The sequence below is a fragment of the Manis pentadactyla genome, chromosome 6, assembly GCF_030020395.1.
Source record: "Manis pentadactyla isolate mManPen7 chromosome 6, mManPen7.hap1, whole genome shotgun sequence".
Taxonomy (NCBI): Eukaryota; Metazoa; Chordata; class Mammalia; order Pholidota; family Manidae; genus Manis; species Manis pentadactyla.
Genome location: NC_080024.1, coordinates 103,109,325 through 103,127,974, shown reverse-complemented (window position 1 = coordinate 103,127,974; position 18,650 = coordinate 103,109,325). Strand labels below are relative to the sequence as shown.

Sequence of the window (18,650 nt, the reverse complement as noted above, 5' to 3'; positions counted from 1 at the left end):
CCAGCATTCACAAAGGGTTTCTGCCTGACGTGCTTACTCAGCCTCTATTCAGACAAGCCTTCTGGATAAATTCACCATCAGGCCGATGGTCCATTCTCCCTTGCTCTATGTTCTATGTTCTCTTGACCATCTCTACTCCAAAGATCTTGACCTCCACACCACTTCAGCACCTCACCCCCACAACCACACCTGTGACCTGAAACTGCTCCAGCTTTAGGAGCTTGAACATTATAATCCTGCTTTATCTGCAACCTCTTATTTTCTCCTTTCCCAGGAGGAGCTGATGTAATGTGCAAATAAAACACAGAGAAATTTGGAACAGAGAAATTTGGGTTTGAATATTGACTGTGCCATTTGCTAGCTGTGTGACCTCAGGCAAATGACTTTCTATTTCTGAGCCTCACATTCCATCTGTGGAAGAGGGCTCACGACACATAGTTTGCAGGATTGCAAGGTGGGCTTCCACCCTGGAGTGGACAGCGCCAAGCAGCATGCTTACCTGAGGCTCAGTGAAGCGAGTTTCTCCCTCCCCTGCACCTTTGCTGGTTCTCATGCCTCCGAACTTTATTCTAATATCTCAGAGAGTGTGTTGGTCTCGGGACCCTTACATTTCTCATCCCCCTCTGGGCTTCAGACTCAGTCATCTTACTCTCCCCAGCAGTCCTCTGATGTTCTGCCCTGTGGCCCCGGGCGACTCTGAGCCCTGGAACAACCGCACACTTCCACAGTTTTCTCTTGCTCCCAGGCTGCTGAGGGCTTTCAGCGGGGCTGGGAGGCCCTGGGCATTTGTTTTTGAAGCTTTTCTTATATTTCTTAAAGAAGATGGAGAGAGGGAGTGGGAGGGGAGAAGGCTAAATGTCAAAATTGTGGACAATTTAAATAATTGGGTTGGGAGAGGTATTCCAGCCTTGAGCCTGAAAGGCCATTAGCATAACAAGTGGCCATTTAGCAGGTTGGTGAGTTTGGAAGTACAGACTGGGCGTGCGCAGTTCCTCTCTTCTGTCCCTCAGACATTTCCCAGTGCTCCTCCACACTTTCCTCTTAAAGGGGTGTTTCTGCCCTCTCGGCCTTGGGGAGGCCTAGGTCAGGTGCTGCCCCTGACAGGGTGGGGAAGTTTGCCTAAATCAGTATCAGGTAGCCCACTTACCCCGTGTACTGCATCCCCCAACAGAAGCTGACTTAGTAGTAAAGGTAAAATTTAACACCCTGTGGGGAAGTTGGGGCTCCTATGGCCAGGATCCTCACTGAACTTAAACCACTTGATGATGTAACTGGCCTGTTGCTACGCTACTGCTTCCACACCCGTAGGCAATAAGTTATTATTGCATTATTTAGAGAGCTCTGCCCAGTGCCCTGGGCGGAGGTAGAGACGCTAGTGCTCGACCTACCGGGAGAACAAGCCGGGTAATAAACCCCTTTGCCCCAAGACCGCACTACTGTCATTTCTTTGGTCTCATCAAATTCATAGTGAACTTACCCGGGGCTGAAACCCATTGGCAAGACACATCCATACACTGATTCTTATTTCTTAACACTTTTGGAAGCCTGGTGAAGAGAAGTGATTTTTATTGGGTTCCCTTAAAAATCCTGAAGTTTATATCTAATAAATTAGACTTTTAATGTTCAAAATAGAATGCATTATGATTGTCCTACACATATGATAGAGAATCGGAGCAGAAAGCACCCACCAGGTAGTCCGATCTCGATGCCACCCGCACCAACTTGGCAGGACAACAATTCCCAGCATCCTCCTCATGCCAGGGTGCCTCATGGTCAGTGTCCCCTTGGTGGGGCTGGGGGGCCCAGCTGATGGGTCAAACACCAGTCTGGATGTTGCCGTGAAGGTATTTTTCAGAAGTGGTTAACATTAGAATCAGTAGGCTTATGGACAGCAGATGACCCTCCATATGTGGGTGGGCCTCATGCAATCAAAGCCTTAAGAGAAAAACCGGGAACACGGAATTCTGCCTCTAGACTGCCTTTGGGTCTGAGACTACTGCACGACTGCCGTCGGAACTGCCAGCTCCTCCCCCTCCCCGGCCCCGACCCCATGCAGATTTTGGAAATGTCAGCCCTTGTAATCACGTGAGCCAGTTCCTTGGGATCTCTCTGACCACCAAATTGGTTCTATTTCACTGGAGAACTCGGATTAATAGAGACGCTATTATCTATATCTACTCAGGAAGCTGAGGCCCTGCACGAATGTCAGGCCTGCACAGTCTCCCCTCTCCCTCTGCCCCCGTTTCCATGATGGGTCCTGAGCATCACTGTGAATTTCTCTTTTCCGCCTTCAGCTCAGCATGTAGCCTCAGTAGGATTACTCCCCTCTTCTCTGGCATGGCAGAAAACGCTAGAGTACTGCCAGCAGCCATTCTCCATTTTTCCGTAGAAACAGAATCCTCACTTTTTAGGTGAACACTTGGCCATCTAGAATCAAGACTACATTTCCTCGTGTCCCTTGCAGGTATATATTGCCATGTTACTACGTTCTGGCCAATGGGATGTAAGAGGAAGTGGTCTGTACAACTTGAAGGTACTGCTTGCTCTTCTTTCCTCCCTTTTGTTGGCAGAATTAGAAGTGGTGGCTGGATCTCCACGAGGTGACTTCGGGGTGGGCAGCCATGCACAGGGGAGCAGTTACACAGGAGCTGCCTGGGTGTCCAGAAGTGGGTACCATTACGACCTTGAGCCCACCGCCACTGGACTTCCTGGACTTCCATCTACTTCTAGTTAGATGTTTTTAAATTTCCAAGGCTTATATTTAAACAGAGAAGATTTTAATGTTAAAAAATGCAATTTAACCTAATCCTAACTAGTGTATATGGTAGGGGATTTCTAGCAAGGGAGTTAAACAATCAAACAGCTCAGGCTTGGAATTCAGATAACTCTACATTTGGATTCCACTTGGCCCATAAGAGTTGGGTGACCTTGGTCAAATTGCCTTACCTTCTTAAACATCAGGTTCTTCTGCAAAATGGAGATAATAATTAATATCCAATTTGCAAGGTTGTTGTGGGGATTAAATGAAACCAAAGCTCCCGGTGCATAGTAATGGTTTAATAATTGCAGGTAGCCATCGCTACAGTATTTACTATTGTCACTATTTATTTTAAACATTCTTCTCTCTTCAAGCCTCAAGATCCACCTCACTCTCAGGGGTGACTCACCTCCTAGTTCATAGGGAAACAGAGATGTTGGGTGGGATTGCTGATGAAAGAACTCAAACCACAGGTGGCCTTTTTCTTTTTTCTTGTGCAGGTCCCTTACTGAAAAATGTGGTTGTAAAGCCATTAGGTCAGAGCCAAGGGGCATCTGGGTCAGCTTGCGGGGAGCTGCAGCGGCCCAGAGGGGACACTGGAGTCTGGGTTGGGTAAGGAGGATCTATGTCTGGGAGGGCTGCCTGTGGGATGAAGTAGAGCCCGGCCGGGTGAGGCAGGCATCTTGTAGGAGGGGCAGACTGGCGCAGGTTCTTGGGGCCCAAGCAAGGCTGAGGAGGGCACGTTCAGAAAGGGGAAGCCTTAGAGGAAAGTTAGAGCCTGGAGTGAGGGCAGGAGGCAGCCCTGTAAGGAGTGACCCGGGGGGAGGTTGTGGGAACCCAAGCAAGGTGAAAAGGCTACGCATGTGGGAAGGGTGAGCTGCCTGAGGTGCCGGGAATGAAGAGGAGGTTATCTTGCAGGGTTGGGCAGTAGTGGCAACAGGATATTGATTACATATTGATCAATAAGAACATATACTAAGGAAAATGGGAGCTGATTCTCACCATCAGAGAAGGGAGTTAATGAATATGGGAGGGGAGAGAACTACATCGTGATGAGGGATTGGAATTGAAGGTATCAGTATGACCTCAAGTTTTTCAACATAGTACATACAGAAATAGTACAGATGCAATTGTTTGTAGGTACATATATAAGTTTCCTACCTCTTCCTGCTGAGAAGGTGTGGGAGCAACACCATCCCAGTAGCAATGAGTACACCTAGCTTTGCCACCTTGGCTTCTAAATACTGTTTTCAAGTGCAAGAAACTAGCACTTGTTGTAGAAATGGCTGATACCAAGACACTGTGTGCATTAGTAGTTGCTTCCCATTCCCTGGCAACCAATAATCTTTCTGTCCCTGTGGATTTGCCTATTCTGGATATTTCATGTAAATGGAATCACACAGTATATCTGGCTCCTTTCACGTAACATCATGTCGACAAGGTTCACGTGTATTATAGCATGAATCCAGATTTCATTCGTTTTCATGGCAGAGTAATACTCCATTGATGAATACAGCAAAAGTTGTTTATCCATTTATTGGCTGAAAGATATCAGGAGATATCTTTATCCACTAAAGATATCCACTAAACAGTGGACTATTATAAATAATGCTAGTATGAACATGCGTGTACAAGTTTTGTACAGATGTTTGTTTTCAGTTCTCTTGGGTATATACCTAGGAGTGAACTGCAAGGATGCTCTGTTTAACTTTGAGGAACTGCCAAACTATTTTCTAAAGCAGCTGCATCATTTTACATTCTCACCAGCAGTGTCTGAGGCTTCCAATTTCTCTGCATCATCAATAAGACTTGTTATTGTCTGTTTCTTTGATTATGGTCATCCTTCTAAGTATGAAGTAGTATCTCATTGTAGTTTTGATTTGCTGTTCCTAATGATAATGATGTTGAACATCTTTTCAAATGCTTACTGGCCATTTTATGTCCTCTCTGAAGAAAAATCTATTCAACTCCTTTTCCCATTTTTTGATTGGTTTATTTGTCTTTCAATTGTTGAGTTGTAAGAGTTCTTTATATATTTTGGATATAATTCCCTTATTCAGATTATGATGTATAAACATTTTCTTCTATTTTGTGTGTTGTCTTTTTACTTTCTTAATGGTGCCCTTTGAAGCAAGAAAAGCTTTTAATTTTGATCAAGTCCAATTTATCTATTGTTTCTTTTGTTCCTTGTGTTTTTGGTATCATATCAAGAAACCTTGCCAAACTCAAGGTCATAAAGGTTTAATTCTGTGTTATCTTTTAAGAGTTTTACTGTTTTAGTTCATATAGTTGGGGTAGGAGTTAACTTGTATATATTATATATATAGTAATTTTGTATATGGCATGCATTCAGCTTTGTATATGGTGTGAGATAAAGTACCTTTTAATTTTTTGTCACATTCTTTTGCATGTGGATATCCAGTTGCCCCAGCACCATTTGTTGAAAAGACTATTTCTTCTCCACTGAACTGTCTTGGCAACTTTATTGAAATTCAAAACTGACCATAAATGTAAAGGCTTATTTATGGACCCTTAATTCTATTCCATTGAGCTATGTCTTATCTTTATACAAGTAGCACACTGTCTGGATTACTGGAGACTTGTTTTAAGTTTTGAAATTGAGAAATGTGAATTTTCCAAATATTCTTTTCTTCCCCTGCCTCCCCCCACCCAAGATTGGGCTATTCTGAGTCATCTGCATTCTCATGTGAATTTCAGTATGAGCTTGTCAATTTCTGCAACCCAGGCAACTATGACTTTGATAGAGATTGCATTGAATTTGCAGATCAATTGGGGGGGAAACTGCAATCTTAACAAAATTAAGTCTTCCAATCAATCCATGAGCATGGACTGTCTTTCCATTGGAAAGAAAATTTCCAATTTTCTTGTGCAGACTTGTTTCTCTTCCTTTGTTAAATGTATTCCTAAGTATTTTATTCTTTTAGAGGCTACTGTGAATGGAAGTGTTTTTTAAATTTCATTTTCAGATTGTTCATTGTTAGTGTATACAATTGACTTTTGTATGTTGATTTTGTATCTTACAACCTTGTGAACTTATTAATAACTTTTAGTGGGTTCCTTAGTATTTTCTATATATAAAATCATTTCATCTGGGAAAATAGTTTTGCTTCTTCCTTTCTAGTCTGGATACTTTTATTTCATCTAATTGTCCTTGCTAGAACCATACTGGACAGTATAATGTTACAAAGAAGTTATATAGAATCTTGCTAGAACAGTATAACGTTACATTGAACTGGTGAAGGCATACATTCTTGTTTTATGACTGAGTTTAGTGAGAAAGCATCCAGTCTTTCACTATTAACTATGACGTTAATTTGGTTTTTCATCGATGCCTTTTATCAGGTTAAAGAAGTTGTTCAGTGTTTTTATCAAGAAACGGTGTTGAATTTTGTTAAATGATTTTTCTGTGTTGACTAATCATGTGGTATTTGTCTTTCAGTCTATTAATATGGTGTATTACACAATTGGTTTCATATAAAACCAAACTTGCTTGGGATAAATCCCACTTGATCATGGTTTTATATGTTGCTGGATTCCATTTGTCAGCATTTTGTTGAGGAGTTTTGCATTTATATTTATTAGGAAGATGGGTGTGGTTTTCCTGTGATGACTTTGTTGTGTTTTTGTATTACAGTAATACTAGTCTTAGAGAATGAGATGAGGAAATATTCTCACCTATTTTGGAGAAGTGTTTGTGAAGTATTGTTATTTATTTATGTGTACGTGAAACAGGCAGTTGTGTAAAAGACATATAAAGAAAACAAAGTGTTTTCAGTATCAGAAAGTTTTTTCAGCACCCTCTCCTATCACTCCACTCCTTTCCCCAGATATGAATACCTTTAGCTGTTTCTTCCCTAGACATTATAAAATTATCAGCTACATAACAGAACTCATGAACTTCCCTTGGGGACTTGTTCCTCCTCCTGGCCTAACAAATCTAGAATTCTCCTTTCCACATCTGTATCAGTTCAGATTAGACTCAACTGTGAATAACAGACCTTACATAACAGAGGCCTAAATGTGATAGTGGGTTTACTTCTCTGTCATTTTAAAGTCAGGAAATAGGCAGGCAGTCCAGGGCTGATGTGGTGGCTTCACTGTTAACTCTTTAGGAACTCAAGCTCCCTCCAGTCACTACTCCGCCATTCCCAGGGTGCAGTCTTTATCCTTCTGACCCTACAATGGGTGTTTGCATTCCAGTGATAGGGCAGAGAAGGAACAAGACGTAGGCAAAGGGCATGTCTCAACTGTCTGTTACCAAAGGTTCCAGGAAACTGCTGCCCGGCACACCTGTTTGCATCACATTGCCAGGATGTGCCCACATGGTCTCCTTAACTTCAAGGTAAGCTGGAACTACAGCTTTTACTCTGAATCAACATGGGCCCACAAAATAGGTGGTTTAATACCATGGGAAGAGAGGAGAGGTAACAAGTAGTTACTACCACACATTCAATCTGTTGGTTCTGTCTCCAACATTTGTCCAAATACATCATCCTTTTTTCTTCTCAATTCCTCCTTCTCTTGTACAAACCCTAATCAATTCTCACCTAAATTACCACTGTGGCTTCTTAACTGGTCTAACTTCTGTCTCTCTTTCCTCCACAAAATTGTGCATTACATGTTTTTTAAAATACAGACATAATCACATTACTTGCATGATAACTTTCCAATTGCCTTAAAAAAATGAAACTTCTAAATGTGGTTTCCATCTATCTGAAGTCCTTTCCTGATCTAGTTCTGGCTTACACTTCACCTCTGCCTTTCTCACTCTCTATTTGAACTTTAGGCTCAAGTCATACTGAAATTCTGGCTTTTTCCTGAATATGCCACATTCTTTTATATTTTAGTAGCTGGTAGATCGAATACAGCAATTTTTAACCCCTGTCTGTTTACAATGTGACTTTGTAATTCTTCCCATCAAGAGATGGGGTCTGTTTCTCCACCCTTTGAATTTGGCTGGTCGTGTGACCTGCTGTGGCCAGTGGAATGATCTGAAATAACTGTGCCAGTGTTGAGCCTGGGCCTACCGAGCTGACTTTGTGTACTTCTGCTGCCCCAGGACTTCTGCCTGTGCTGTGAGACTAAGCCGGGGCTACGTGGTGGGCAGTGAGAAGCCAAGTGGAGAGGTGCTGAGTCATCCCAGCAGAGGCCAGCTCTGCCATCCAGCCTCTGCGGACTGGCCAGCTGACCTCAGACCTGTGAGCCAGCCCAGCCAACATCAGTCAGGCCACACTCATATCAGAAGGGCGTCACTGACGCGTAGACTCATGAGACACAAGAAACAGTTCTGTTTTACGTCACTAAGCTCTGGGGAGACATGCAGCGTTCACCGTGGCAACAGCTCACGGATACAGTAATCTTGCATATGCTTCTAAGTCTATGCAGTACCAGATTTTTCTTTGATTTGTAATTTCCCATTTCGGACAGTCATACTACTTGCAATTAGAATTCTTAAAGTTTCTTAATTGTTTAATTTTCAATCCTATTTACCGCTGCCCTTGAAAAGAGACTAAAAATTTAACTGTTTGCTTTTAATGTCCCACCATCAGTTTCTTTAACAGTGACTAAAAGTCACCCTATTTGACTTCTCATTTTATTTGCTTCACTAATTTTCTGTTTTGAAGTGAGACTAGCGATATTCCTGAGCAAATTGTTCTCACTGCAGGCTTACTGGCAACTAGGTAGGTTCTTATGACCTGTAGTTTCCAGTTCTTTAGATTTTAACACCATTTGCTCACAGCTTCATTTGTTATATGCCAGTTGGACGTGACTCAATTGTCAGTCCTTAGTGCAAAATGGTGAAGTTGTGATACAGCGGACCTGGTGAAAGGCACAAAAATGATCTCTCTAATCATGGAAGCATTCCTGGAAGGAGCCTGGGAAAGGCACTTGTCCACACCCTGGAAAGGCCCTGCTGGGCTGTTCCCCCTTCTCCGTGCTGCCCCCAGCCCACTGCCCCCTCATTACTCGTTCTTGTTTTTATGTGTCAATCCTCAAACGTCTGAAGGTGTCATTAATCACGTCCTGTGTCCCATTGTATGCGGTGATGCCTCACCGACTTCATACTGAACACAGTATATTTAATTATATTGAAGAGGGAACTCTACTGGCAAGACTTGTGCTATGTGCTTCCTGCAAGATCTCATTTCATCAGAAAGCTTTCCTGTCACAGGCCAACCATTTCTGATGTCAAAGTTAAGAATCATTTACATAATAATACAATAACATTTAATGCCTGTCATCAAACCAGATTGTAAACACTAATTAGTTATACCTCATTGTATTCTGGCTGGGCTCAGTAAATTATGATGCTCATTTTATAGACATTGAAACACAGACAGGAGATGAGTGACTTGCCTGAGGTTCTGCAGAGGATGGTGTTAAAATTGGGATCCTAACTCTTGTGCCCAGTCTGCTAGACCTCTCTGGATTCATAGGATACATTTTTAAAGGAGTACCAGGACCTCATATAATCCAGTGAAAAAGTCCTGCCACATCAGCCATTATGTTTTGTGTGATACATTTAAATAAGAATCCCTAAGCATTAAATATTTAAGAAAATTTTTAATGAGAAGACTGAACATCGTGAATGCCTGCCACTTGTGTATCGTGGCCTAATTCTCTCTAATGGGCTATGATTTCAAAATGAATCCATCTCCTGATCCTCCCGTAGTTCATGAGCATGATCATTGGGTGGTCATGTGAGCCTTGGTGTGGCACACGCCTCCCACAAACTTGTTACGACGTCGGCGCATTACCCATCTCACTTGAAAAAAATGAAATAAAATAATCCAACTCCTGCCTTTCTGGTAAGCACACTGCCATGTTGGGCAAATCAAGCCAACGGTGTTGCAGCAAAAGCCCTCTTTTTTTTGTGTTTATTTATTTTTTATTGAAATATAGTTGATATATAATCTTATATTAGTTTCAAATACACAACACAGTGGTTCAACAGTTGCCCACATTATTAAATCCTCACCCCCACTAGTGCAGTTACTGTCGGTCAACACAGGAAGATGTTACAGAATCACTGACTATATTCTCCGTGCTGCACTTTCATCCCCATGACCAATTTATACGATGACTGAGATTTTTTGTGTCCCTTTATCCCCTTCCCCCTCCCTACTCTCCCACCCCAACTCCTCCACCATGGTAACCACTAATCACTTCTCAGTGTCTATGAGTCTGCTGCTATTTTGTTCATTTTCTTTTGTTTCATCTTGTCTTTAGATTCCACATATAAATAGAATCATATGGTATTGTCTTTGTCCACCTGGCTTATTTCACTGAGCATAATACCCTCTAGGTCAATCCATGTTGTTACAAATGGCACGAGATATTTTATGGTTGAATAATATCCCATTGTGTATATGTACCACATTTTCTAGCCAAGGCCTTCTTGCTTAAACATTGAATTCAGTCCTCAGTTGATTAATGGGGCCACATTACCAGGTGATTGGTGTCTCATCAACAGTTGAAGGGAGAGGGTTGTTTGCTGTAAAGTTCTTTGCTCTTTAAAATTCTGGACACAGTTTACTTTTTAAATCATTAACTGACTTATCCTCCATTAAGAGTGTTTCTCAGATTGGTATGGAAGTCTTGCCTTTGAGCTCTAAATGAGGTAGTTTGGATTGACTCCAGGTCTCAAGGTGTTAACATGCCTGCCAGTCTAATCACCAACAGGATTTTCTGTTCTCTCAGTGGCTGAAACTATAGCCTTCAAGTTCTAAAAAAGCCTTCAACATATGACTTCAAAAAGCATAAAACCATTTGTATTTCATTGGGATAGTTCACTTAAATTCCAGAGGCTCCAATGATAAAGTTCTAAAACAGTATTGCCAAAGTGAGGTAAATTTCTTCCCTAAAATACATAAAGTGTGTCAACTTGCTGATTTTGGTCTGTGATCTGCAAAATGGGGTTATTTGCACTATACCTATCTTGTGAGTATTTCATTTGCTGAACATTTGATAATTAATTCAAAAGTGTTTCATTAAACAATTTATTTGGGGAAGTTGAGAGAATGAGGCATGATGTAAGGTATGTGTGGTGTCTGTCCATATTTACCTTATAACCCGTATCAGTGAATATAAATTCATATTGGTGAGTGCAAGGGAAGAGGGGATATGGCAAATCAAAGATGCTATGAAGTCTTTAGCCTTTCTCCCATTGAGAGGTACGGTCTATTTCCTTGAAGCTGGCCTGACCTGTGACTTGCTTTGACCCAAAGGACACTGTTATAGAAGCTGTATGACTTCCAAAGCAAGACCTAGAAGCTTTGCTCTTCCCAGATGGGTGTCTTGATTCTCCTGTTCTTGAGAGTCTCCCCCAGAACTCAGCTGCCACTCTGAGAGGTGCACAGTCATCCCTGGTGGCCATCCCTAGTGCAGCTCCCTGCCGTGTGAGGAGGCTATCTTGATTGTTCCAGCAGAAAGAACCCCCAGCCTTCCCAATTCTTCAGCCTACACCACAGAGAACAAAAGAGCCACCCACTTGGGGCACAGAATCACGAGCAATAACAGATTATGTTTTAAGGTGCTAAGCTTTGGGGTGGTTTGTTACATGCCAATAGATAACCAGTGGGAGAGGGAATGATGATGTTTAGAATAGATATCAATGACCAACAAAATGTAGATTCAGTCTTCATCTTCTCTGCGGGCACACAGACCCTCCCTGGAGTCCCTTGAAGAGACAATGAATAAATATTCATTAATTCCCTTTCCCCAACTTTGCTTGTGCTGTGCTCCCTGTCTGGAATTCCCTCCACTCTTTATGCACAAATCTGACCTACCCTTCAGGGTTCTACCTCCAGGGAAGACCTTCCCATTCACTCAGGTCCTCAGTATTTTCTCCCTTTCTGACCCCTTCTAAGAATCATAATCTGGACCACTCCTTTGATTCTTTATTTTAAAACAACTTGATTGAGGTAATAACTGATATACAATAAGTTACATATTTAGAATGTACAATTTGACACACTTTCCCACATCTATGTACTCATGAAACCATTACTGCAATCAAGATAATGAGCATATCTATCACCTCTAAAAGTTTCTGCATGTCTCCTTGTAATCTCACCTTCACACCTATCTCCCTGCTTCCACCCCAGGTAATCACTGACCCTTTTCTGTCACTATAAGTGAATTTGCATTTTCTAGAGATTTATATAAATGGATTCATACAGTATATACCTTTTTGGGTCCGTCTTCTGTTACTCAGCTAATAACTTTGAAATTTATCCATTTGTTATTTCAATCATCCATTCACTTTTTTATTTTTATTTTTTTGCTGAGTGGTATTCCATTATATAGAAATAATAAAATTTTCATCCATTCACCTATTGATGGCCATTTGGATTATTTCCAGTTTGGGGCTTTAATAAATAAATTTGCTATGAACATTCATGTACAAGTCTTTGTATGTGTATATGCTTTATTTTCTCTTTGGAAATTATCTAGAAACAGAATGGCTGGATCATATGGCAGGTGTATGCTTAACTTTTTGAGAAATTGCCAAACCATGTTTCAAAGTGGCTGGACCATTTTACATTCCCACCTGTATTGTATGAAAGTTCCAGCTCCTCCATATGCTTGCCAACATTTGGTACGATCAATATTTTAAATTGTAACCATTGTAATAGGTGTATAGTGGTATCTAATTATGGTTTGAATTTGCATTTCCTTAATGATGAGCGACACTGAGCATCTTTCCATGTGTATATTTGCCATCTGAATATCTTGTTTGGTGAAGTATGTTCAGATCTTTTGTCCACTTTTTGGGAGCTGTTTATTTTCTTATATTGAGTTTTTAGAGATCTTTATATATTCTGATTATAAGTACTTTGTCAGATATATGCTTCACAAATATGATCTTACAATCTGTTGGTAGTTTAAAAAATCTCAACTGTTATTTTGAGGATCAGAACTTCACATTTTTTCAAGTTTATCAATTTGTTCTTTTATGAATTGAGCTTTTGCTATTGTCTCAAATAAATCTTTGTCTAACCCAAGGTCACAATGATTTTCTCTTGTTTTCTTCTGGAAGTTCTATGATTTAAGGTTTGTTGTTTAGGTGTATAGTACATTTTGCATTACTTTTTGTGTATAATGTGAGGTATGGCTCAAAGTTCAATATTTTGCATATGAATGTATAATTTTGTAGCCCCATTTGTTGGAAAGACTGTTTTTCCTCCACTGAATTGCCTTTTATCTTTGTCAACATCAGTTGTACATACATTTGTGAGTCTATCTCTGGACTCTTTGGTAAGAAATTCCTGCCATTCTTACCTTTTTCTTCTGCAGTTAAATGTCTTTTTCTCTGGTTGCTTTTAAGATTTTGTAACTGATTTGAACATTTGATTAGGACATGTCTTGATGTCCCTTTGTTCACTTTTTTTGTGTTTGGACTTCATTGATCTACTTGGATTTGTGAGTTTATGGTTTTTATTGAGTTTGAAAGTTTTTGGCCATTATTTCTTCAATTTTGTTTTAATCCTTTTGGCTCTCTTCTTTGGGTACTCTAATTACAGGTAGATTAGGCTGCTTGAAGCTGTCATATATCTTACTGATGCTCTTTTCATCTTAACAAATTAAACAATTAATTAATAATTAATAATGTATGTGTTTCATTTCGGATAGTTTCTGTTAATATGTCTTCAAAGTCACTAATCTTTTCTTCTGCAATGTCTGGTTTGTCATTAATCTCATATAAATAAAGTGAATGTATTTTTCATCTTGAGCAATATAATTTTCATTTCTAGAAGTTTGAAGTGGGTCTTTTTAATATTTTCATGTCTTACTTAACTTTTTGAACATGTGGGGTACAGTTATAATAACTATTTTAATGTTTTTATCTGCCTATTTAACATCTGTGTTAGTCCTAGGTTGGTTTTGATTGATTTCTTTTTCTCCTTATTATCAGTTATGTTTTCCTTTTTGTTTTGTATTCCTGGTAATCTTTAATTGGATGCCAGACATTGTGAATTTTACCTTGGTGGGTGCTGGATACTTTTGTATTTATATAAGTATTCTTGAGCTTAGTAATGGGATGCAGTTAAGTTAGTTGTAAACAGTTCGGTCCTTTATAGTTTCACTTTTATGATTTGTTAGGTGGGTATGGAGCAAAGCTCAGGCTAATTATTCACCACTACTGAAGCAAGACTGCCTTAGTAATCTACCAAATGCCCCTTGAGTATTTCCAACTTGGCTGGTAGGAACAGGCACTGCTCCTGGGCCTTTGTGACCACTGGGCAATTTCCCTCTAACCCTTTTGAATGGTCTTTCCCCAGCCTTGTGTAGTTTCCTCACAGGCACGTACTGATCCTATTCTGATACTGCAGGGGACCCAAACAAGATCTCTGGGATTCTCTGTATGCAGCTTTCTCCTCTCTAGTATTCTGTCTTGCGAATTCTAACAGTCTTGGTGTCCATGAACTCTTGGTTCAACCCCTGAACTCAGGGAGTCCACTAGGCTCTTTCTAAGTCCCTCTCTGTTATGGCCTGACCTGTTTTCTCCCCGGAAGATGTTAAAATCCTAATCCCCAGCAACTCAGTATGTGACCTGATTTGGAAATAGGGTCTTTACGGTGGTAATCAAGTTACAATGAGGTTGTTAGGGTTGCACCTTATCCAATGACTGGTGTCCTTATAAGGAGAGGAAGTTTAGATACAGACACATACAGAGGGAAAGGATGTGAAGACACAGGGAGAAGGCCATCTACAAGCCAAGGAGGGACTCAGGCTACCAGAAGCTAGGAGAGAGGCCTGGAACAGATCTCAGAACCCTCAGAAGGAACCAGCCCTGCCAACATTTTGACCTGGACTTCTAGCCTTTAGAACTGTGGCCAATAAATATCCGTTGCGTAAGCCACCAGTTTGTGGTGTTCTGTCAAGGCAGCCCTAGGAAAATAATGTATCCTCCTTGCGTTGCCATCTGGGCGCTCTCTCAGGCAGGAAGCTGGGTCATCGTAGGGCTCACTGAGCTTGTTTCCCATCTCTTAGGAATCACAGTCCTTTGTTGCCTGAGGCCCATCTTTGTTGCCTGAGGCCCATCTTTGTTGCCTTAATAGCCACCATCTTTGATTTCTGGTGTTGCTTGAAGTGGAAGGGGAATTCTAATCCCTGTTCTCCTTCTTGGCTAGAAACACATGTCCTCACACATTTGATTCTTAATTGCATATGGTATCATCACAATCAGTTTAATCTCATGACTGTGTCTTGGCTGCCAATGGGCTCTTAAGCCTTGAGATCAAAGGCTATGTCTAATGCCTCTCTGTACTGACCACAGTGCCTGGGCTGGTGTCCTGCACACAGTAGGAGTGCAATACACAGTTGAGTTGACCAGCGTATTTTTGGTTCCTTGGACTCAGCATCCTGACTCATGATGAAAAATCAATGGATGCAAAATTTCTTATTCAACTCGATATTTTTAGGATGTGAAAATAGCCTGAAACTAAAATAATTTTGTTCCTATCATGTTTTCAAAGAAGTGACACTCTGACTAGTTCCTTTTAAAATTAACAGCCACATACGTTACAGCACAGAGCTGGGGAAAAAACTCTTATACCCAAACAGCCCAGACTATGGAATAAAATGAACAGCCTGTCACTGCTCATCTGGATTTCCTGCCCGTCATTTGTGTTTATTTCTCAGGTCTTTGCAAAGAAGGATGAAACACTATTTGGTACCCAGGCTTTCCCTAACAAGGGCATGAAAGGAATAATAGCATCACATTTTTTTGGTTTCATTTTGGAGATTCAAATCAACTCAGTTTTTTATTGTGCTGCTAAAGGAAGGTATCCACTGAGAGATGAAGGATACACAGAAACTCTGGTCTAAGCTTTTCTAAGTATGAGCTATTTGAGTTACATAGCTATTGATTCATGGCTGTAATGTATCATTTACAAGGCAAGCAGGAATTTTTGTCCTGCTTTGAAAAAAGAGAGAAGAGGTACTTTCATCGGACCAGACTGCTGACAGAATGTGCTATTAACATAATTTTAGACATTTACTCAGCATTCATCAAGCATGTCCCTTCCTCAGGGCCTTTGCATGTACTGTTCCTGCTGGATTGCCCTCTCAGGTATCTACAAGGCTCATACCCTCTCTTCACTCAGGTGCAAGCTCAAAGGTCACCTTCTGAGAGAGGCCTTCCTGATGACCCCATCTAGAAGAGCATTGCAGCTCCCCATTCTACTCCATGTGACACTTTTTTTCACTTACCCTGCTTTATATCAGTTGCCCTGCACCATCTGACAGCTAAAAAAGTATACTCGTGTATATTCACATATATGTTTATCCAACATGTGTGCATTTATTTATTGTTTATCCCCTCCCTGACTAGCGTATATGCTCTGAAAGAATAGAAATGTTTCCCACTATATTTTCAGCATCTAGAACAGTGCCTGGCACACAGTGCATTCAATAAACATTTATTGAATGAATGAACAATTATTGCTGATTTCCTGTTCTGTGTCAACGCACTGGATGGGTTTACATGAATCACCCACTCCCTACTCTCAAGTTCATCTTCGAGGAGGACAGGCCCAAAAATCCAGGGCTAGGGAGCACAGCAGAAGAATGGATTAAATAATGCATTTTGAAAACACAAAGGAAGAGGGCTCCAGCGAGGTGGCGTGGTTTTGAGATGACCCTTGCTCCAGCAGCCTGAGGGGCAGACAGGCTGATGAGTGCAGCCTGAATGCACAGGGCGAGTGGCGTTTGGAGCTCCAGGAGGGACAGGCCTGCCTTGGGACAGAGCGGAGCCTGCAAGGCTGGGTTTGTGAAGGTAAGAAGGGAGGTTTTGGGGCCTGGTCATGGGAAGCCAGCAAAGGCTTTAAGAATTTACCTGAAAGGGGTTGCATAAGGTAGTAATTTAAAACCATCTTTAGCTAGTCCGTCTGCTATCCAGCGAACCTGGATGTCAGCATGCCATTGAACATGAACTCATTAACGTGGTGACCATGCTTACCTTGTTCCCCTAAACAAATGTACTGATACCTTTTCTCTTAGGAATTATATACCATGAAAGCGTAGTGCCACTAGAGTAATCAACAGCTTTTGCTTTTTGCTTATTATTTTACTTTTTTTTTTTTTAACAAATTTACTTTACATGGGATCTTCACTTAATTTCAGTATAAAAATGAACCCAGCACCTTCTTGAGGAAGTCTGGATCTGGTCACATGTGCCCAGTGAATTCCATGCAATCAATATAAGGACGGAACAGTGCAGTGGGCCATAAATCATAATATTCTCCCCACCTGAGAGGGAAATATTACAGACTGAAGGAAACCGTGCAGACTGTCAAAGCTTTGTAAACAACTTTCCATCTCACCCCATGCCTTCCCAGCGCATCCAGCTCATACAACCCCCCCAGTGTGTGGGCAAGTGAGAAACTGAGTCCCAGCCAGAAGGACTGACAGACGGGCCAACGGCTGAAGTGGACTTGAGTCGGTTCAGAGCTCTCTCCTCCCCTCGTCTCCGCGGCAAAGCAGGTGATGTCGGGGCTTCGGGAAGCCTCCGCCCTGATGTGGACACTTTGCTAGTTTGCCAGGTTTACTCAGAGTTTTGGGGAGGCGGCCGTTGGTGGCGGAAGGGAGCAAAGGATTAAGTAACTGAAGAAAGAAGGAGTATCGAGCGCTTTCACGTTCAGCTGCGGGCCTCTGCTGAGGAGGGCGCGAAGCCTGCGGGGGGGCTTCGCTGCGGGGCAGCCGTCCGGGGAATGCCCGCTCCGGGACGCCCCCGCCCTCTCCGTCTCTCTCCTCACGGAGAAGTGGTTCCTCGGAGAGGTGGAGGTACGGTGGTGTCCCACCCACTGTGACTGGACACAAACAAACGCTTATTTACCTGTGTTTAAATGGGAATGTTTTTGTTGGACAAAGACGAAAGGAAACTCCAGGGAGAGGACCTGGACTCTACGGGAGACATCACAGTGCTGGCCTGGAGAGGTAGGAACCGAGACCATCAGTGCTTTTAATTGTCTGGGAAACTATAAATTATTTTTTCCTAAAACAATGCTTTCCTCTTCCCTGCTTTTCCTAGCTGGCCTCTGGCACTGAGTCGGAGTTAATGACACTCTGTTCCCGGCTCACGGTCCAGGCCTTTGCCAGGCCCTCTCTGCTGTGTGATTGATAGGTTGAAGAGTACCCTGCACCTTACCCTTCCCCTCACTCCCCCACCGCAGGTCCCTCCCTCGGTTTTAAGGTGTGTTTGCTGTGAGTGTTCTTGCCAAACGTGGACTGTTGTTTTATATGCCTATTTCTCTTTCACTCTGTACCATTTCTTCAAGGACCATCCATTAGACACACAGCCCCTGACTTAACGATGGTGAGAAAGCAATACACATTCAGTAGAAATCGCACTTGTAGTTGTGAATTTGGATCTTTCCCTGGTCCCCAATATCCAGTGTGCGCCCCGCTGGGATGCTGCGCAGTGGCCGTCATCGCAGCTCCCGGGCAGGCACCGCCCCCCACTCCCGCCAGGGGTTGCGGCCCGTATGCTCAGCACCGCCCTGCACCCCGCATGCGACCACTCCGCTTTTCACTTTCAGTGCATAGTTCATAAATGACGGGACACATCTGATGCAATATCATAAAATAGGCTTTGGGTTAGATGATTTTGCCCAACTGTAGGTTAAGGTAAGTGCTGACCGCACTTAAGATGGGCTCGGCGAAGCTCGGATGTTAAGTAGGGCAGGTCATTAAGTGCATTTTGGCTTTCGATATTTTTGACTCACGATAGGTTTATCAAGACATGACCCCATTTAAATTGAGGAAGATCTGTATTATTTTTATGTCTAATCCATTATTTCTAATGCAACCTTGAACTCCACCATGTTTTGCTTATCCGTGGGGAGGCTGTTTCACAAGGAATGTG

The 18,650-nt window shown here is 42.0% G+C and overlaps 1 protein-coding gene and 1 non-coding gene across 2 annotated transcripts in view; one reads left to right on the top strand and one right to left on the bottom strand.

The window, feature by feature from the left end:
- The window catches only part of KCTD1 (potassium channel tetramerization domain containing 1), a 175,504-nt gene that overhangs the window by 125,462 nt on the left and 31,392 nt on the right, over positions 1-18,650 (bottom strand). The window lies entirely within an intron of this gene.
- On the top strand, positions 9,441-9,547 carry LOC118926852 (small nucleolar RNA U13). Its single transcript, XR_005030637.2, has one exon. It is a non-coding gene; the product is annotated as a small nucleolar RNA U13 (small nucleolar RNA).